At 41.6% G+C, this 22,440-nt stretch overlaps 1 protein-coding gene across 11 annotated transcripts in view; it reads right to left on the reverse strand.

Moving 5' to 3' along the window:
* The window catches only part of CHRM3 (cholinergic receptor muscarinic 3), a 287,105-nt gene that overhangs the window by 205,191 nt on the left and 59,474 nt on the right, over window positions 1-22,440 (reverse strand). For 6 of the 11 annotated variants that reach the window (XM_080585121.1, XM_080585116.1, XM_080585123.1 and 3 more), the window contains one exon: window positions 3,558-3,642. The exons of the other annotated variants lie outside the window; for them this stretch is intronic. The gene's annotated coding sequence lies outside the window, so the exon portion shown is untranslated. The remainder of the gene's footprint in view (window positions 1-3,557; window positions 3,643-22,440) is intronic. 11 annotated transcript variants of the gene reach the window in all.

The raw sequence follows: 22,440 nt of genomic DNA on the forward strand, positions 1-22,440 counted from the left end.
GCTGAACTTGGGTAACGAGCACACACCAAGCAAGGAGCATTCCTCTTCTATCAACAGCAACATCGTATTCATCCCGATCCTGTTTCACTACATGTGAATGCCAGAGCAATGCAAAGCTCATTGGAGGATCTGATTTGGAGTTGTATTTTTCAGTCCAGCTGATGTGCTGTAAGGCAGGAGAGGTGGGCTCTAAGCCAAGTGGCTGTACAGCTGAGATACAGCTGATGGATTTCACTGAATAATATGTGATGCCGGCACAATCCTGATTCTCCAAAAAAATCCTTAGAAGAGTGGCTTGAAAAATACTTTTAGAGAACCATTCTTCCATGCTGCACCACAGGAGGTGCAGCAGAAACACTGACCCAGAAATTGAACAAATCTGGGATTTTTTTTCATTCAAAGTCAAAAAGGCATGGGAGAGGTCTGACGATTTTGAAGCATCCCATTTAATTATTTCCAGATTTCAGGAATTTCTCTCAAAAGAGGCTTATTTCAGTTGTATTTTATTTCAAAACTGAGGTTAAAATAAAGTCAAGACTAAAGTGAGTGTGTGATCAGAACACTGTAGTTGGTCTTTCACAGAACATTTTGAAACCAGGGGGTCCAAAATACACTTTTAATCAGATACAGAATAAGATTTCAAAAATCTCTTTCAAGCAGGGTTTTATGTTTTCCATGGAACTGTGCAGATCTTTAAAACTATGAAATTGATTTTCTTTTCACCTTTAAAGGGAAAAGCTTAAGTAAAATGAGTGTAATTTTCTGACCATTTTCCACAGATTGTTTTTGTCTGCATCAACCACATCTTCCTTTTGCCCCCCTACAACTAAACTCTGTTAATAGCTAGAGGGCAGCTGCATGACCCCTCCAAACACTTCACCCTTCTGGGCTGCTTTTCTTCTCTAAAAACCTGTTTAGAAACTCGGAATTACAGGCTCTTCCAAGCCATACAGAAATTTATGAAAATTGAATGGGTAGAAAATGTCACCACATTAATTTACTACAACCAAATCTTCTTACCCAGATTTATTTTACAATGGAAATAAATTTTTAATTGACATTAACATGAGAATATTTTATCACCATGGAGACTTCTGTGAAAGTCAAAACAAGCATGCTTAGACATTACAGTCCCATCCAATCACTGTTGATGTGTATATTCTTCTAAATAAATACTTTCCTGCACTCATTTTCTAAGGCTCTTTCAAAGGATAAAACTACATATTTTCAACCAGGGCCAGGCTTTCTGCAGGCTCTCTGCAACTTTCAGCAGATCCTTCACCAGACTGCTTACTGCTCATGCTTCTTGTGTCCCCGCTGTTTTTCAGCACGAGGGAATGGGAATTGGGGAATGTTTCATTCCCCGAGCCAGGTCTGTCTCCCCACCCATTCACTCCCCTGGCTACAATTCCAGCAGCGCTGGTGTGAGGGATGGGTAGCGTGGGGGCAGGCAGGCACAGAGGAAAGGCTTGGCCTGGCTCCGCGTGTACCCAAACACGCTCATGCCCCTGTTTTGAGAAATATTGCACCTCTGAAGACAGCATTTCTATGTGTACAAGGGTATTTTAACACAGTGTTGCAAGTTCACAGCTTTGTTATAACATGTCAATGTACTATACAGTAGAAACTTCTAAGATTTACAGCTAACTAAAGGCAATTAAATTCAAATAAAATGTGGAACATCTGACACAGTCAGTTGGGGTCCTTCTGTTCACCGTTTCCAACTCTGAACTCACGAAAGGGCACCAGCCTGGCCTTGCCAAGACAAAGAGGTGAGCAATGGGGTAATCAGATTTTCCCCTCAAGAGCAACCTTTCTTGGACAGGATTAGATCTCAGGTGATTAAAGTACCAAAACAACAAACAACAAAAAAAACAATAATAATAATTTAAAAAAAAAACTGTGAGGAGACAACTGTCCTCTCTCTTTTCTTTCCTTTAAAAGATAAAAAATTCATGCAATGACTCCGAAAGTCTTTTTTGCTCTGCTCTCCATCAGAGCAGCATCTTTCCCCCCCATTTTCACAAACTTCACGTCTTTGCAATGTGAGGAGCTGTAGGACACAGAAAGCAGCCTGCACAAGAAACAGGGTCCAGCCGGACAACAACAGTCCCATTATCTTCCTGAATAATTGCACCTTCTTTAATAATTCCAGCGTTGTGACTTGTGGTAAGCGCATGGCTGTACTTCAATGGAGTAGTAATGTTCACGTGATCGAGCCCTGCATCTCAAATGTGACAGAGCTGACTCACTACCGTGAAGTGCAAAGTCACTAAAACATTTTAACAGAGGCCCCTAAGCATCATTTAATCATATTATTGAGGCCTTTACCGTTCAGGTGGGAAGATCTGCTGGGCTAGATGAACAAGCTGCTCTTATGGATGCTTTAGTGACCAACTTAAAACTGAAAATGGCGTTTATACAGTCTGCTGACTGCCTTTATCCTTCAAGAAGACATTTACAAAACTGAAATGATGGAAGTTTTGGCATTCCTCTGTTATTCTGACTGTCGTAAAATTAAACAGCATAAAAGGACTTTCATGATTTCACATACCGTAAGAATACGAAAGAAAAATAAACCTTACAAGGATGAACACCATTATTTGAGTGTGCATGAACAAATAAGGTAGTATCCTCAGTACAGAGGCTTTTTAAAGATGCTACTAAACATTAAAGTTACTAAACTCTGAGACTTCTTTGCTGCAGTCATTTAAGTCATTTTACAACAATAGTAATATTTTAAGCAGGTGTGGGGTTTTTTTTGGTTTTGTTTTTTAAGAAAAAAAGGAACTAAACCCCCAAACATACGAAATGCCAGCAACTATAAATCTGCTTGCTGTAGCCAGTCGTGGCCTGTTGCCAGCCAGCACATAGATGGCACAGCGAGGGTCTGCTTGCATCTTCCCTGATGGCCGCACAGCACCTGGTTGCAGCTCTGGGTGCACGCGCCCGTGGGGAAGAGTGCACTCCCCGCGCACTGGCAGCGTGCAGCCAGCCCCACGGCTCGAGCAGGGGCTGGCACCGGCACCTGCCTCCAGCAGGACAGGCAGCACGCGCCGATTTTAAGGGCAGAGAAATGCAAAAAGATAGTCTCCAAGGCTGGGGTCAAAAATTTTAAGCTTGGATTCACTTAGAGCCACCTTTATACCACTCCTATGCCTCGCCGCTGCCTCTGCAAAAGCGCTTCTAGAAAAGGGTAATTTCTTCACTGTCTTATGCAGCCATGTAAGCATCCAGATGGAACATGAATTAGCAATTGATTTCATTAATTAGAAAAGTTGCTTTGAATGATGTAATCATTATTGATAGAAGTAGTTTTCAAGGTTTGTTCTCTATCAAAATCTGTGCCACCATTTCACTAAGGGTAAGCCTTTTTCTAGCAAGCAACCTGCACTGAAAACTAATCAGAAGCCATGGGTTTAGTGTGTGTATTTCACAACCTCTGCAAGACTAATCTTGAAGAGCTAATTGCAAATGCTCAGCTGACACTGATAACATTCAGAGGCCCTCCTATTCTCTCCACCCAGGCCATGCACGCCTGCTCGCTTGCTGCTCACCTCCAAGAGCAGCTCACCCGTGCAGCCTGCTGTGCCGTGGCAGCTTCAGGAGCTCAGCATGCATCCCTCCAAAATACACACTTGCCTGTAACATACATCAATTTTCACTCATCAGAATGCATCACAGAGGAGATCATTTTATGTAAATGCAACTCTACGTCGAAGCATACTTCTTGATGCCCTTTCTTTCTTTTCTAAATTGAACCGTGGTTGCTGCCTGGCAGAGCGTTAACAAAAAAAAAGCACAAAAACGCAACAGCCTCGTCAGCTCCACGCTGTGCTAACCAGAACACACCGCGTAAATGTGTACGACTGCTAAGGAGCTTTTATGATAAACACCCAACACACAGCTCGTTTTAAATCACTGATGATATTCAAACTGATCGCTATGTATATGATTGTCCTTATCTGCGTGAAAATGTCTCATTGGGTTTTGTTATGCCACAATCTGCACTGATGGCATGTTAAATGCCCATTGATTATTATAACACACTGAAGACTAACAATATATTAATTGTGTACAACAGGAAGAGAAACTGGATTTGTCCCTTTATAATGAACAAAACTGGATCATATCCAGATGACTGCACATTTTGGCCCCTGGCAACTCTCGTAACTGTTGTTTTAATCAAACTTTGTTTTATGTTATGAATATGCAATGGTTTAGATCCGTGGAGTAGCCTGTTATTGCTTGAAACCCTCAAGTTTGTTTTAACAGTGAGACCTTATAACCACAATGCCTAATGAGTGCTGATAAAGTGCTTTTTAGTCCTTATACAAACTCTATTAGCCACTGACCTATTTTCAAAGTGTAACCAATCCAACTCACTCTTCCAACAACAAATCTGCTCCTCAGAGGCCAAAGAATATGATTTTCCATTAAAAAGCTATTTTCCAAAGAGAACAAATGCCCAAAAAATGTAATTAAGCTGTAACTAGGAGCACAGTTAATTAAAAGTGCATCTGGCAGCATGCATTGTTCAAAAAATCTCAATTTTCAAAGATTTGGCTGATATTAACTTTTCAAACAATAGATTTTCGATTCAATCTCAGGAAGGAAGGCCCATACACCTGGGATCTCTGAACAGTAAGCAATGTTTGTAATAGAGAAAATGAGACCGTGAAACAGAAGTTACATTTCCCTTGCATCCTTTATTGCTTTTTTTCCACAGTGATCACCTACCTTACCATATCCTCATTCAGTGACTGCCATGAATTTAAGTCTATCTGCCTCGATGCTTCAATACCATGACATATATAACATAAAACATTTTAATTTGTTTCTAAATAAGAAGGAATTACTGGTGAAGAGAATCAATGTGTTTTGAAATATAGGCAGGATTGTACAGCAGAGTCACTAGTAGTATCCATTATTTCTGCTGAGCATTTATTACAGTATTTGGATGGACATTTTGCTCCTAATTTCCCATTCAAACCATGGCTTGCATCTGCATTTAGGCTATTTACTTCACACCTGCGTGAAGCCTCACGGTGCTACACTGGGATTTGCCTGTATGGCTTTTAAGCTGTTTGTAGGAAAAATACCTGTTTTGCTGCTGCAAGGGCACAGAACAGCAGAGTCAACATGTCAGTTCATATCAGCAGATGCTGAATATCATCTCCTACATGCACATACATGGGAATAAACTATGCTTTTACTATCATGAGTAACATTTTAAAAAGCTGTGTGATTTTAAAAAGTCTTTCCTCCTAAATCAACCCATGAACTTCCCTTGTCACTCGCTCTCTTCCATTAGCAGGACATCAGGCAAAGAAATAGGGCTAATGTATTTCCTGTGAGAGAGCTCTGTTCTGAGCAAATATGTAATGAAAATGTGACATTCGTTCTCCAGTGCTGCCGTGCACATCCTCTCCGTGACCTACAGATGCTGCAAGACTGACTTTCACAGCAGTATTCAGCCTCTAACTGAGCTCTTGCTGATGGAGGTCAGGAACAGCTGTGCTTTGTCCCTGTCAGCTACCTATTTCTTCTTTTTATGCTAAAGGAACAGTTTTAGATTTATTTTCCACCCAGCAGAAAATGGTTATTTTGGCGCCGCCCCCCCGAATATTTTTAATGCATCAACAGCAGAAAGGAGATAAAGGAGATGCCACCTGCCAAGGACTCCGCTTCTCAGCGCATTGAAATTCTGTGAACAGCCCTGACACTGCTTTGCAAATCAAGCAGTCATATCTTCATCTTCTGTGAACCAAATAATATTTGAGGGAACTACAGAAGCTCCCGTGCAGCATGTAGTGCTACACCACAGTTAAAACCCAACCCAACATTTTCCATACTGTTATTTCCTCCCCTTTTGCCTGTGTGAGGTAGGAATGCTTTGAAGCAAGATGGTAAGGAGCGAAGTCAGAACTGACGGCTTGAACAGATATTCTATGGGCCAGCAATAACAGTTTATTAAGAAACAAGACTAAAGTGACTCCTTATCCAGGAACAAAGTCTTACCCAGCACTGAACTCAGATGAAGTTTGAGAGCAGAACACGGCTCCTCTGGTCAGCTCATCCAGAGAGAGCAGCAACATGGTTGTACTCAGCATGTGCCCGCAGAGCAGTTACTAATCCCTTAATGAATTGGTAATAATTAACAATAAACCTCTAAATATGCCAGCCATGTCATCACTTGTGGAAAAAAAAATAAACAAAGCTTGAAATATGACCTGTAGTGTGTCATAATAAAACCTGTCTGGGAGAAATGAGGTTGGAACAGCTTCATGGCACCTTCTCTTCTTCAATGTGTGTCAACAGCAGTGATGTGGGCTGGGACTCAGCAGTGAGGGGGTGGCTCAGGGTCTGGTTTTACCCTCCTCAAAAGGGTCATTCCTCCTCCTCACTGGTACAGAGCACACCAGACACCACTGCACACTAGCTGGGATTACAAACTAATGAAAACAGCCCTGGTTTCTTGGGAACAAAGACAGAATTTTAAGAGGTGGGGGAAGGAAACGAGCAACTATAGAGCCTTTGGATTACAGGATAAAGTAATTTAAAGGTAATTTAAGCAGACAATAACCAACCAATTTGCAGTGCACACACTGATGTTAGTGTCAACCTTATCGATAAAACTGTTGCACTCATGGCCTTCATGTTAGTTGCATCAGTGGTTTTCACCTGGCAACTACTGATGTAATGTTTGTCTAATGTTCATTAGTTATGCTTTCCCTCATCAAGATGCACACAGGTGCTCTGAAGGCCTTAGCTCCAGGGCCTTGGATCTTGCACAGTGTTTTCTACAGATGGATGCAGGTATGAAATGCTGAATCTCCCCCAGAAATACAATAAGAAAAAAATAATAAAAAAAAAAGTAGAGGCACTTCAGAATGAAAAGGAACTTCGTATCTGTACCTTCTAAACTGAAAAAAACTCACAAGGGGACGAGCGGAGAAGCGGGCTATTACAAAATCAGAAAAATTTTGCAGATATGGAGATTTGAGAATTACTGGTAAGAAACTTCCTGATAATTTTCTTTCAGAGACACGTGGGAAGTCAAGTATGTTCCCAAAACTCCATGTCCTCCTCTGCTGCCTAGCCATAAATCAATCCTGAGCCCTCAACTCTGAGAGTTGGTGCTGCTTTTTTAGTAAATCATGCTACCAGCTGAAACACAGCCAGCATCAGTGTGCTTACAACAGCGCAGTCAGGCATCAGTCAAAAACCCTCAGGGACTTTACAGTTAGAGGTTAAAGCCAGAAACATACGTGCACTTCTAAAAGGGTGCAGCAGAGAGCACTGGAGAAAAAATAATGTTTTATAACCCAGCTGGGAGGAAGTTGAAAAGCGGCAGTACTGCACCTCCCCTACCTTGTACTTGGCAAGGATGAGTTACCGAACACTGCAAGTGTTGTTTTCTCCTGAAGCTTGCTAGCGATACTCCCACAATTAAGGGGCCACCTGTTTGGAGCTGCAGGCTTGGGACAAGGGAAGGCCAGAAACTCAAAGTGGAGAATACAGGAACTAGGACGAGGACTGACTCTGCTTCTCAGGGAAAGGAACCAAGGGACTCATTTGCCAGAGCATTTTCACTGAGGGACCAATGGACAGTGGAGATGGCAGAGGCACAGCCAGCAAATTTTCTTCTTGCTGCTAGAAGTGTATTGGAAGTAGCCTCCTGAAAGTAGAAGGGAAGTCACAAGAGATGGGAACAAAGAATAGTTAGAAAGTTTTAACACATTCATTTTTCTGTGAAAATACAGGACAGCAAAATAGCCAAGGAACAAGTAATTTTGCTAGAACGCATAAAATGTAGGAAATTCAAATGGCTCTGAGCTAACTGAATATCCATCAGTTCACAGTCTACGCAACTCTCTAAATTGCTGAGCAAATTAGTTCAGCAGATGTCTTCTGTTATTAAGGCATAAGTACACATTGTACAAACCCCAGATAGTCAAATTATATTACTGATTTTATAGGGGGTGATAAAACCCAATTTTTAAAACCTATTCTGTTTTAGTATAATCCTTATTGTAACTTAACCCCAGGCAATGACAGCAAAAAAATCAGTAATGCTTTCCCTCACAACTGATGCCATTTCCCTGACCAAGATGTTGGTAGCCAAATGTGACTGCTCCTCTTCTACATCACTCTTCCTCTGCGTGTCTAGGAAGACACAAAGCTATTACAGCATCTAGGAAGGTCCTTTTACAGGAAATAAGAAGAGATGGGCAGTATTTTTTCTGCTAATTAGATATAAACAAATAAGATAACGAATTCTGATACTACAGGATGTACTGTACTTTGCTATGTGGTAGATTTATTAGTAATAATTATGAGAGTGAGTTACAACCAAAAACCATTAAAGTGAGATTAAAGGCTTACGCTAAACCTATAAAAGCTATGACCTAAAGAGTAACCTTCAGATATTAAAAAAGCTTCCAAAAAGCATGGATGAACATGTTATATATGGAGGAATAATCACACCGTAAACTTTAGGTAGATGTCTGAAGAACCATACTATTCTCGTTTTGTTTCATTAGAACAGAATTAGAAATACAAATGAAAGAGTACCCATAGTTTTTAGTACTTGACAGACTTTAGAGGAATACCTTCCTTTGAAATTCCTCATCCCAATACCTTTTTCGTAGATGAAACAGGTACAAATGCTTGTGCTCCAGAGAGAGCAATATTTGTACAGTTAAAATGAAACAATTCCTCAACCTCTCTTCTCAGTAGCTGATTTCCCAGTTCAAACATTTGGGCTACAGGTCTCTATGCCAATGGGCTTCTTCTGCTTTCAAAGTCTCAGAAACAATGTTACGGCTATGGCAAATTTGCACTTTGGGGACTACCCAGGATCCCATGGAGTCAAAATGTGGCAAAGTAGGTTGACATCAGGATATTCCTCACTCAGTTGCTCCATAAAATGCCCAGTAAAAGCTAAAGTACACAACTTAAAAATATGTTTTCAGTATAGACTAGACGGGATGTGTTAGCTTATTTACTGAATTGCTTCTCCCATTTTCTATCAGAAAAGTGCCAACAGGGTGCAAAATGGAAGAAACTTTTTTTTTCCCCCCCTTTACATGCTTTTCAAGGCTTTTTTGGCACTGTGCGCTTCAACCGAAAGCCAGGCCATTTTTCCTCCCATTGTACAGTGTTCCTGCTGGGAACACCTCGCAGCAAGGAGAGGCCTACTCGACGCCCCGTGCAGAGAAATTGGAAACGGGGGGTATGAGGGAAGACAGCTGCAGGATCCAGAGGATGACAGGAAGAAAAAGAGGGTGGGAGGCTTTTATTTTCTTAATTTGTTGTTGCCACAGTTTTTAAACAAATGCAGAGGCAGCCAGCAGAAGAGGGTACAGAGCTCAGAAATCCAAGGGCAGCCCAGGGGGCTCAAAGCAGAGCCTCAAGGCCTGGGGAACCAACACCAGGTTAGGAGGCCCTGTAAGACCGCGGGCTCTGCATGAAACACACCATGGCACGTGTACAGAGCCATACGTCCAGCCGAGGTTGGCTGGGCCTGCAAACTGCCCAGAAATGGTGGTTCTCCCAGGCACAAGGCTGGCATCCAGCCTCCCTGCCTGCCCGCAGCTCACCACTCTGCAGGAGGGGCTTCATCTTCTCAGCAAAGCCCTGGGGGAGCCTTCAGGGTTTCTCCTGCACTCCTGCTGACCTAGCCTCTGGAGGCTGAACTGGTCCTGTCCTCCAGGTGAGGCCCGCTGAGATGCCCCCGTGATCCCTCAGGGCTTCTGCACAGCAGGCATGTGGCTGAGTAATTCCTATGCTTTCTAGTCTCTCAGCCTAGGCTCTGCCACCTGGCCAGGAAAGAATGAGTGAAATTGAGGGGGAAAATCTCAACTAAGCCTCTGTGAAAGCACAAACAACCTTGGAAGAAGCCTGCATGCAGGCTGTAACGCACAGTTCTGTTTTCACACAGAAACATATCAAAAATGTTGAAATATTGCTCAGAATTGTATTTGGGTTTGAAGTAAGTGACCACAGTCTGTTTTGACTCAAAGTCTCGTGTCAGAAGCACACAAAGAAGTGATTTTAAGTTTTCTTACTCCAGTAAGAATGAAAAATCAGCATTACACAAATAAAATAAGAAAACTGGAACGAGGACCCAAACATTTACGCGAGGATAAGCAGAATGCAGAGGCTACTCCAGCAGCAGCACGACACCACAAGCGGGTCTGCCAGAACAGGCCCAGGGCCCAGGCACCCAGTACCGCACGTAGCCCCGCTCCTGTGCGGACACCCCCCTGCTCGCATGTAGACGGTGGCCAGGAATTTTGCAAAACAAACTGTCCTAACGCTGTGTTTGACTGGTGAGCACCGCTGAGCATCACCAGCATTCATTAACACCATCCCGCTGAAACAGGTAACTGCTAAAAGAGAAGGGCACAAGCATCCAGCACCGGTTGTCCCTTACCTATCAACTCCTCATAGAGGAAGAGGATTTCAAGGCTGGTGAAGGTTTAAAGGATGGGTTACTGTTCTTTTTCTACATCATATCTGTTTCAAAAGCCCATAATAAAACAATTAGAATAATTCAATAAAACATCAACAACAAAAGATGCTTTGATTAAAACACAATACTCTTGTGTGGTCACAACTTTATCCCTCTATCTTTATTACTCATGATTGTTATCTCATGCTACCCACGAAGCCATGTAACTTTATAACTGTGCTTTATACAACATAACAGCATAATTGTGTTCCTAACAAATCCTACAAGTACAAAACTGTGATCCTGCATTGTGATAGATACCAGAAGGGTGAGGGGAAAAAAAGCAGCTATGATCATTTCACCCTGGTGGAATACTAGAAAATCTTTTATTTCATTTCTATTTAACAAATACATTCTATTTTATTACTACTATTATTTAAAAAGAGATTACATTGAAAAAGTGATTTATATTCCATACAGGCACAATCCAGAGCACATGGTTTTGACAGAGCTTTTACTGTGCATCCTGTGAACTTAAAACTATGCATAAACTCCAAATTTCTGTTTGAGGCATATATTTTTTCTCAACAGACAGCTTCTATCTTTTCACATAGAAGATGCTTAACCATATTCTTGTAACAGTATTAAGTATTAGAGCATTTTGAAAAACTAGTAAGGGTTTGAACACATGCAAAGCAGGTTTGTGTGCTTTTTTCTAAAGAGCAAGCTCTAGGAGAGGATGGAGGAGGAAGAGGTTTTGTTTGTTTGTTTGCTTTTTAGATTTGTGTTTTGTTTTTTCAGTCTCTAAGAAAAAGCAGAACATCTGTTTAAAAAAAATAAATTATATGTCTACAAATGCATGTGTTCCATTTTCATTAGTATCTCACTACCACTGTTCTTTTTGCACAATAGAAAGATCACCATCTTCAAAGAAATCCTTCACAGAGGGTCTTTTGTACATTGAGCCCATTTCCTTCTCTATTTGCATTAAAAAAGTATAATTACCTAAGCTGCAGGAAATCAAGATTTCAAATACTAATGCATTTTATACAGTAAATCAGCAATGCAAAAATAAGATCACTGTATAGAAGAAAGGCATCAAATTTAACCATATTCTCCACTTTGAATAATTAGAATGATACATATGAAATCCTTGTACAGGCACCTGTAAAATAACTAGCGCTATAACATTAGAAGTCAAGTCCAGTAAAACAGCAGTAAATTTCAGACATTTAAGATTATAGAAAAATCATATTCAGCTTATCAGGCTTTCAACCAAAACGTGCTATGCCTAGTTATAAGAAAATTACAACACTGAGTTCAGCTCTTCTCTTTTCTTTACCAAATCCCATTGGCTTAAACTTTAAATGTGATAAAACTAGAGACAGAAAAAACGTACATTACCTCACACTAAAATAAATTTAAGGGTAGGTTTAATACTTTTTGTGGGTAATGATCAGGACCATCTCAAGACAGCTTTTTTTAGTTTTAAAACCTATAGTTCAAAATCAGGTGGATCGTACAATCGTAGAAAAGTTTGGGGGAAGGCACATTAAACCTCAAATCTAACCCCGTGAGAGGTAAATAGAACAAAATGAACCCGTGTAACATGACTGCTGCCTCAGAAGGGAAAAATTGGCTGTAACTATTATAACAAAACAAAACAAAACCCACCAACGATTCTACTTTAGAATAAAAAGATTTTGAGATGGTAAACTTCTTATTTTCATCAAAAACTTCATCAAACAACATATCAATGATACACAGAGAGATACTGAAGCCAAACACTGCACACTCCCATCTCCAAGGAGGTGATTGTCCCCCTGTACTCGGCTCTGGTGAGGCCGCACCTCGAGTACTGTGTTCAGTTTTGGGTCCCTTGCTACAAGAAGGACATGGAGGTGCTCGAGAGAGTCCAGAGAAGGGCAACAAAGCTGGTGAGGGGTCTGGAGAACAAGTCTTACGAGGAGCGGCTGAGGGAGCTGGGATTGTTCAGCCTGGAGAAGAGGAGGCTCAGGGGAGACCTCATCGCTCTCTACAGGTACCTTAAAGGAGGCTGTAGCGAGGTGGGGGTTGGTCTGTTCTCCCACGTGCCTGGTGACAGGACGAGGGGGAATGGGCTAAAGTTGCGCCAGGGGAGGTTTAGGTTGGATGTTAGGAAGAACGTCTTTACTGAAAGGGTTGTTAGGCATTGGAATGGGCTGCCCAGGGAGGTGGTTGAGTCACCATCCCTGGAGGTCTTTAAGAGACGTTTAGATGTAGAGCTTAGGGATATGGTTTAGTGGAGGACTTGTTAGTGTTAGGGCTGAGGTTAGACTAGATGATCTTGGAGGTCTCTTCCAACCTAGACGATTCTGTGATTCTGTGATCTCAACAAACATTTGCTTTTGAAGCAAACCGCCCATGAATTGATGAAAACAATGAGGTACGCAGCAATCCTGAACAAAGCCAATGGAGAAGTACACGCTAAAACCTTATCAACAACCCTAGGGATTACCTCTGAAACTCGCATCTACAGTTCAGACATTTAGGGGGGGGAAATGTTGATTAACTGAGTGGAGTTTAGTTTCACTATAACCCAAGAAAAGAAAAAAAGATTAATACTATCTACATCCGTAATTGCAACAGTACCTGTCCATTCTTGCAAGGTAACATCTGAAACAAGAAGTCTTTTCCCTCCAAGTAGAGAAAACGAGCAATTTCTCAGACTCCCTGGTGACAGGCAACTGTGTACTTTAAATGGTGACCACGATAAGTCAACAAACATCAATGACTGCCTCTTTCCAAGCAAAACAAACCGGTTTTGTAATAGATTTTGTTTCTCCAGAAGTTTAGGGCAGTAATCGTAAATGTATGATTTTAACCTTATCTTGGAGAATTTTGTGCTTAAGTCTGCTTTGAACATCCAGCCAAACTAAAGATTTTCCTGCCCAATGGCCTGAACACATTTGATTCTCACAAAGATTTCAGCATTTTCCTTTAGAAACCAGAGCACTGGCTACTGAAGTGAGATACCTGACGGCTTTCTATTATAAAATTTCATCTTACACATTTTATTTCACATAAAACATTTTTTAGTGAACTATATCCTAAGTTCTCCATATTATAGTCATTTTTCCCCAAATACAATTTACTTGATTTTGGTTTTTTTGTTTGTTTGTTTAAATCTTACATCTATGCTTTTCCTCTCCTTAGTTCTTTGTCATGCTTGAAACAGTTTTTCTTGCATTTTTAAAGACATTTTTGGAAACTTGTAGGAGCACAGGAGTACTGCACTGCCTCGGAAACGGGCCCAGTGAGCTTAGGCTTATCTCCAGCAGCGGCCAAAAGCAAATGCCCAGGCAATAACACAAATGATCCCCAGGTACACACCATTTCCCCAGCCTCCAGCCACTTGACAAAATTGCTGAGCTTCACATGGTGTCTGTGTACTGCATTATCTCCACCTCCTAAAATCCCTCTGCAATTCTTTATAATTTCCCTCTCTATCCCAAATAAGCTAAAGCCATCAGCAAACTTTGCACCTCAGCTGCTCTCCAATGAAACACGTTTTCACTCAAAAAAGCAGGTTTAACATCAGGTTAACCAATTTTTGCAACATCAGCTACAATGAAATCACAGTAATACAAAACAAAGAAATATCCCCTTCACAGGTGGTTCCCCCCCTCCCAGTTTTCCAATGAAAACACTCCAAAATGTAACGCAGCTGAAAGTCTCGAAGATGTATGGTTTCTACAAGTTTCAGAGAAATTCATAGTGGAAACTCCGCTCTGTTTTTGTCTTGCAGCCTCTCCAGCTGCTGGCACCAAGCACACCTGCAGCTTAGGTCCCCTCCAAATCCTGGCTGCCCTACGAGGGGAAAAAGTGAACAGCAAACATCGGGAAAACCCTGGGAAGGAATAGGGAGAGGGATCAGAACTGATGATTTTCTTGTGGAACTGTGGTAAGGAATGTGACCAGAGGCAGAAGAAGCAGTTGATATGTTTGGGATAGGAAGATGTAGATGCCTTAGGACAGAAATAAAAATCCACAGGAAATAAGGCTCTGTTATCTTCTCTGCTTATGGAACAAAATGTCCTTTAAATTTCACGTCTAAGTGAACATCCCTATATTAGGAAAAAAAGCTGTTGCTTTACTCACTAATCTGTAAAATAGCCAAAGGTGATAGCAGTATTTTAGCAATGGATGAATTTTATGCGTGAGCATGTGAGAGAGTTACCTACCAGAACTTAGAAAGCACATTCTGGTTTTATTGCCCTAGAAGCAAGAAAGGATGTCACTGATAAAGGAGAACACTGCTGTTGTGAAGAAGGAAGAAGCATCATTAACTGGCCTGGTATTCCCCTATGCACAGAGATGTTATTGGCTGGATATTGGACAGTGGGAGAGGACAGATCCGGATCCACCCAGGGGTGCGGTGGGCAGCTTGGGGAATGCCCCTCAACACATCCCACCTGGGAGACTCCAGCAGCAGGACAAAGCGGGCACCCAGCAGCACACCTGGCTGTGGTGGAGCTCGGCTGAACAGGAGCTTCCCCAGGACAGCCGGCACCCGCAGAGCAGGGTGGGAAGGAGATCCACCGCAGGAGCCCTGCGTTTCCCAAAGGGCTCCGAGCAGATGTCCCACGGGAGTGGGGATGGGGGAATCGAGGAGCAGGACCGACCGGCTGTGCCACGTGGCAGAAACACGTACTGGTGTCTGGGAAGCTTCCTTCAGCTTTCCTATCTTAATATTCCAAGGTTTTCAATATATTTCAGAAATAAAATAAATGACTCCCCCCCCCAGTCTAAAAATGACTACAACACAAAGAAAATACTTTCAAACTTGGATCAACTTTCCTTGTTTTCCATCCCTGGTAAGCCATCAACCAACCTTTTTGTTTTCAAGATCTTGCACACAACCTGTACGGTGGCTCATTTGCAAGAAATTAAGTACTATGTCATCAGCACGGGTGAAGAAAGAAATGTTAATTAGACAGCTGTGTTACTGCTCTCAGGACTGCCTCTCAGACCTCCCTATCCACTACTGAATACGCAGCTTACCAGTCTCATCATGCGCACGTGCCCAAAACCGTGCAGAAGAAAGTATTATAGAAATACAAGCAAGTGGGAAGCATGAAGGAAATGAAAGTCTGCATGAAGGAAAGTGAAGCTGGGTGCAGGCTTCAGGGTGAGGACAACAGGAAGGGGGCTACAAGGAGTGTGGCAGCTGGGAGCCAGGTAAGAGCTCCAACCGGTGAAGAGGCAGGATTTGTCACCTCGGCCCCCTCCGGCAGCTGCTCCACGCAAGACATGCTACCATGGAAGGCAGAAATGACTTAACGCTCTCGAGAGCAGCAGCCCGGTATTTGCAAGGGAGCGCTGCCAAGGCATTGACCTCTGACAAAGCTGCGAGTGTGTGAATCAGTGGTGCTCAGCACAGTCCCCTCGTAAAATCTGATGGTGAGTCACCAGTCACAAATAGCTTCCTGCTCGCTCTGCAAACAAGGAAGAGGCAGGAAAGGGCTGAATGAATGAATAAATGGTTTGTGTATTTCTGTTCTCTGAAACACTGGCTCCGAAGGGCACACAGATGGAGGAAAGGCAGAAGTGGTATGAACGCAGCAGCTGCGCACGGGTATTGAGCATGGAAAAGGGTAAAGGAAAGGCAAAGGGATGGAGAGAAAGAAAAAAAAAATACAACTCATGTCAGAAAGAAGAATGTCTTCTTAAGAGAGACTGATTCACAGACATGTTTTCAGCTTAAACATTGCCATCTTTCATAGACCTGAAAGAGCGATGTCCATCATCTTCACCACAGAGCTTCTACAATCTTTCTTCCCTACAAGATAAATACTCTCTGAAGTGCAGTTCTGTAGCGAGCACTGAAAAAACGTCTTGTCTTCTTCAATTATTACAACTGCTCTGGGATCCCAGACAGAAGCATTTAAACGACAATGCATATCATAAGGGGCTTTATGCAGTTCTGGCTGGACAGGCACCTCCCACGCATAGCCATATATCAACAGCAAGAAAAAATGTTGCTCAGGGCATTTCCATTTCCTGAAGACAAAGAATCAAAGACGTCCGGAAAGTCCTTTAAACTTCGAGAGAGGAAAAGGACCTACCAGGTACCCACATACAACGCTACTTTTGCCTCCATGTGAGAAAGTATTTTAAAGGACATAGAACTGACTTTTCCCTGAGAGTAATTAAATGACAAAATTTTCCTCAGGAACTGTGCCAAGTGGGAAGCTGTTGCTGTACAGTTTTGTCTGAAATCTGCTAACGTCACACAGGTAGCTTGTCTATTTTTCAGTTCATTGCTTGGCTAGAGCCACCTAAATTAAATCAGGACATGTTACGCCCTTGGAGTCACCTGATTATCCCAGAATAGTGTCAGGAAGAGATCTGACACTATTTTAAAGACTGCAATGTCAGCAGATATGGTTCGGATGATGGTACCTGACTGACTTTCACTAGGAAGATGATCCATTCCTTGCTCCTACATACCATTCCTACAAGGGCTTGACAAAGTCCCTGAACTTTTTTTCACTTTGTCTCTGAAGAGGACTCAGCTGTGTGAGAGGCTATAAAGGTATAGGAATAAAATGGATTAATCAGGTTGCACCTGGATTCAAATTCATCAAATCTACCATTAAAAACAGTTTCTATTTTTTTAACAGATACTTTGGCTTCTTAATTAAAGGTGGAAATTTAAAATATTTTTTTCAGTATTTTTTTACTGCTTCCTGCTGTAAGCATCTTGACCAGTTCTGATCATGTGTTTACAGTGCTTTGGCATGTAGCCAATATGAAAAAATCTCATTTATACCATTTTATTTTTTCAATTGTCAAAAAACTATTTTTCTATGGTTTATCATTTTCTGGGAACTGCCAGTTTTACTAATCACAGATGTCTACAGAAAGCTCATTTGGCTATTTAGAATTCCCTTGTGCACCATAAAAGACAATTAAAATAAAACTTGGTGTTAATATGTCTTTATCTCATCAGAGACACAGATGACTCATTCCTCCTTTATTACTTTGATGTCCAGCTAGAATAAACCAGGTTTGGGGCAGCAGAAAGAACTAAAGGAAACGAACCAAAAAGGGTGTGCACCAGAAGGTAGTGAAGAGACCCAGCTCCTTCATCTCAGCAATGCACATCTCTGCTAGAGCCATAGGAAGCCTGCACTTAAGGAACCACCTTTACCTTTCCATGCCTTTGTCACAAAGCCACAAGACAGCCAGGGACAGAAAGCAAAGAAATAAAACTGCTTTGTTCCATTCCAATGCAGGAGCTTACGGTGCCTCCAGGTGCCTTTGCATAGCCATGGACATCGATGCCAGAGGATCTGAAGTCCCAGTTAAGAATTCACAGAACAAAACTGAGAGGCAAAAATATTTATTTTGTAATCAAAACTGATTTGAATTTGGGAACAAGTTTATCCAGTGAATCTACGTCTCTGCCAGCAAGGGCAGAGAGGTGTTCCAAGACACATACATTCCTCTGGAATTATGCCAGATGTGGCAATCAAGAATTATTATTTTTAAAAATAATTATTTAAAATGGTTCTCTTGATAAGAGGAAAATAAAAACCTAAAAGTGTTTCTCAATTGCTAAAAATCCCAGGTACCATATTTCTTGATGCACTACCTGCCTAGCATTTTTATTTACTATACAGTTAAACTCAGTGAATCAGTTTTCATCCATTCTTGAAAACATCTACAGCCATCAATAACGTTTGACATACAGTTATTGGTAGTACAAAAGACAGAGGATTCAGTCTTACTATCATAACAGATGGAGTTTTCTCTATCCTTACAGTTAAGTGCTGCATTTTATATCTATTTTATTTTGAATCATCTTGCATTGTAGAAAGCTTTTCTTCTGTTGTCCCTGTCTTTTTCCCTCATTTTCTGTTATGTGTAATGCATTATAATTCTTTCTACATAGATTTATGCCAGTAGATGTGCTTCCATGCTGCAATAGGAGAATATTAGTAATAGGAAAAGAACCTATCGTAAGTTTTCTAGTTATTCAGACAGGCATAAATCCAGCTACAGAACAATCACCAAAACTTATTCTTTGAACCTGTAACCATTTAATACGGAGCCACTGTCAGTATCTCATACAACAGGAATGATTTGTTCCCTGGAAGTTGCAGGATGAAGTCAGAAAGTAGGGTTTTCCTTCATAAAAGATGTATAAATTACATTGGGCTTCCTGAAAACCTTCAGGAGTGAATCTTGGGCAGGGGATGATACCAAGTGACTTCCTTGAAGTCCCCTTACCAAGTGGTGGCAGAAGCAGGGACGGAGGGAGCTTTTTCTCACTCTGGTGCCAGTCCCCTGGACTGCACCAAACTGTCCTTTTTAATTCTTCCCTGCCTGCATTTTCTTGTCGTAGCACGTTACTGAGGCACAGGCAACCATGAAACCGAACAGAAGGCGTTCTGACAACACGCTGCGCAGTTTGCACATGAAGCACGTGGCCCCTCAGGATTATACGAGTAACACCTACTGTAGCTGTTACTAGCTAAGGCAAGGCACCCAGCACCAAAAAACACCAAGGAGGGGTGTGTTTGCCTTTGCAGTGCCTTGCCCTGGACCTTGCCCGTGGCCGCCCAGGAACCCTGCGAACTGCCAGACAGCCCAGGTGTCCCACCTGGCCATTCTGGACCTTGCTGCCCTGTCAGGGGACCGCTGAGGTGCTTTGTCCTTGGCTTTGGGCTGAGCATTCAGGGAGAAGAGGAGGAGGTACAAGAAGCAAGAGGGTGCTGTCAAGGTGACATATGGATCCACAAGGCAGAAACTTCTCCCAGGCCCTACAGCGTAAAGGCTATGTCTGCCTTACTAACACAGGCCCACAGCCGGCCTTCTTTGAAAATCTGTGCAAAACTGGAGGAAAAGTCTGTTGGGGGGAGCAGAAGGCAGCAGAGAAGAAGCCTGAGTAGGGATTGCTCTGGCAACAGCCCCATGGGGCCTTGTGGCAAAGGGAAGGCCAGGCCATAAAGGTGGGACATCACCAAACACCTTTAGCAGAACACATGGATGCACTGAGCCTATGATGGAAAAACAAAGCAAGCCAACAAGCTGCAGACAGAAACAAACAAAGCAGCCCATCGAAAATTCAGGTGACAAGTGACAGGATGCAAGGAAACAGTCTTAAGTTGCTCCAGGGGAGGTTTAGGCTGGACATTAGGAAGAATTTCTACACGGATAGGGTGGTCAAGCACCAGAACGGGCTGCCCAGGGAAGCGGTGGAGGTATCTGAGGAACTTGAGGACACAGTACTGAGGGACATGGGTTAGTGATGGGAATTGGCAGGTCAGGTTGATGGTTGGACTCAATGATCTTGAAGGTATTTTCCGACATAGCTAATTCTACAACTCAGGGGATACATCTGTCTTATACATGAGCAAAGCCAGCATTGAAGTACTTGCAAAGCAGAGAGAGAAGCGCACGTGTACTCACTGAAACATATGGCTGCTCTGACAGCAGTGACCCTTACATGGGGCATCCTTTCATGGAGATCACTACAGACGTTCCCCATCTTCTCCCAAAACCACCTGTAACTTTTTATACTATCACCCATCAAACATACTGTTGTAATCTATTTGGAAACCCTAGTTTTAATTTACTTTTACTTGATTTTGTTACATGTGAACATCATCACAAAATGCACTTTACTGACCAGGTAATTTTGGAAGGTTTTCAGCTGCTTCCTCCAAGACAAAGTGCAGCAGAAACAGAAAAGAAGATTGAAAGAGGCATAATTCCAGAGAAAAAGCACATGACCTAGTAATTCCCAACACATGTTCATACAGACATTGACTGTTCCTGATGTGGATATTTGTGAGTTAGGAACTTGGAGAAGACTCAAATCCTTAACTCACATAAGCCACAAATGAGCACACCAACATCCTAAACCAGATTTGTAACGCTGACTTGGACAGGAGCATATTGAGGCTGAATATGTTAAGGCTAATAGGAAATTTTAGACTTCTTCACTGGAAAATGTCCCCATAGTCACACCTGGATGATGAATGTTCCCAAAAGATCCAGAAGGTCTGCTGGCAAACGAAGGAATGGATCGCCCTGCCACGCAGAGCCCAGGGCAGGGCTTGAGTGAAGCTGAGGAGTCAAGCCAGCATGCCACACGGCACTGCGGCGGCAGAGGGGAGGAGGAAGGAAAAAGTGCATCCATCTTGTCTTTGTCAAGACAAAATGGAGACTTTTCATTTCTTCCCTCATTGGAACAAAACCATGATTCTGCAAGTGCTTTCCTAAAAGCAATCTCTTTGGTTTTCAACCAGCAGTAGCAAGAGATCTTGACAATGTTGTTAACACATGCCAGCTCCAGGCATCTGAAAGCTGTACATCACATCAGATGCTTGCCTTGAAAGAGCAAGTTGCTGATTCATTTTTGATCCACCATACTTGACGTTCACATTCTCTCTTAATGGTGGCCCATCCCTTCTGCTGCTTCCCTGCACTTTCTTAAATAAGCTTAAATTAATTGTCTATTAGATATAATATGTGCTGAGGATAATACTGCAGCATATTTCAATTACTTTCATAAATTAAACAGGAAGAAAGATGCTTTCTCTATCTTCTTAAGGACTTCTTTATGACCACGTTATGGTTTTACTTGTACAAGCAGCCTACCAATTAATTTTCAAGTTATGTATGCTTATAACTAATCAAACACTAACAAAACAAAGCTAAACATGTATGTCATGTCTGAACCAGTATAATTTGAAAACAAACTCAATTTTCCGATTTTCAATATACACAGGCAGAAATAAATTTTAACTATCCTAAAGGGAATATAAACAACCCATTTATTATATGTATAATTTTTAATTATAAATACTTGCCTATACCATTGTGAATTTAAAAGAAAAAAACTTTATTCTCTTTAGAGCTGTTTTCCATGTAGAGGAAAAACCTCAAAGCTAGTACAATGCAGTACGAATGAAGAGATAAGATTCCCTAACAGGAAAAAAACAATTAATTTATATATGAATTTAAGAACAAATTACCAAAGCTGAAAAAGAAAACTATGAAGCAAAATTCACTACTTGTTTTCTGTTTTACCTACTTTGAAAGTTATGATAAACCAAATTCTAGATTTCAACCCTTAATTGTATAATCCAAATCATGTAAGTACCTTAATGTAGGAAAGCGAGCAGGATAAACTGCATGGGTACACTTCTAAAAAGGGGTTTAATTCTGGTTTACTTCCCTCTGAGCAGCAGCCAGCTCATGCTTGACAAAACCAGGTACTGAACCACCAAGCACTAGGCAGGCACTAAGTAGGGACCAGTAGGGAATTTGCATTAAACCACATCACTGATCAGAAACAAACACTAATGTATACACAGCCTTCAACGGATAAAAGGACTGACATACTGAAGCATAACAAAATGACTTTTTCATTAAAAGAGAAATGCTAAAGCCATGTAAGAAATAATAGATGTTCTTTTGTTCTTTAAAGAAACTGATTTACATAAAATCAAATTAGCTTCATCTTTTTCTTTTAGTTATATCTAAAGAGGAGCTAGATGCCTGGCTCTGTGTTCACTGCCTTCTAACTGTAAGACATTTCTCTGAGAAGACTCTGAGAAAAGAAGAAAAACTGAAGATGCCATGCCACAAATCCTGCCACGTGACTGCTTCTGTGGAGCAGTGCATAGCATGAGAATAAAAGTAGATAAGTTTATGTCAGAAATGATATCCAAGAGTCTTTAGCAATTCAATTTTTATTTTATTCAAACCAAAACCCATAGGAACTCAAATACAAAACCTGGTTCAGGTCAGTTTTTAGCTTTTTACATGTTACTAGATTTTATCAATTTAGAATTACACAAACACAGAATCTGCTTACTGTCAATGAAGATTAGCATCTAGAAGATGCTATTTATCAATCCAACTAAGCAGCAAAATTTTTAAGATAGTGTGGGTCCTTACAGCTGTCTTGATTCTCAGCAATG

Source organism: Anser brachyrhynchus (assembly GCF_964034855.1).
Source record: "Anser brachyrhynchus genome assembly, chromosome: 3".
NCBI classification, from domain to species: domain Eukaryota; kingdom Metazoa; phylum Chordata; class Aves; order Anseriformes; family Anatidae; genus Anser; species Anser brachyrhynchus.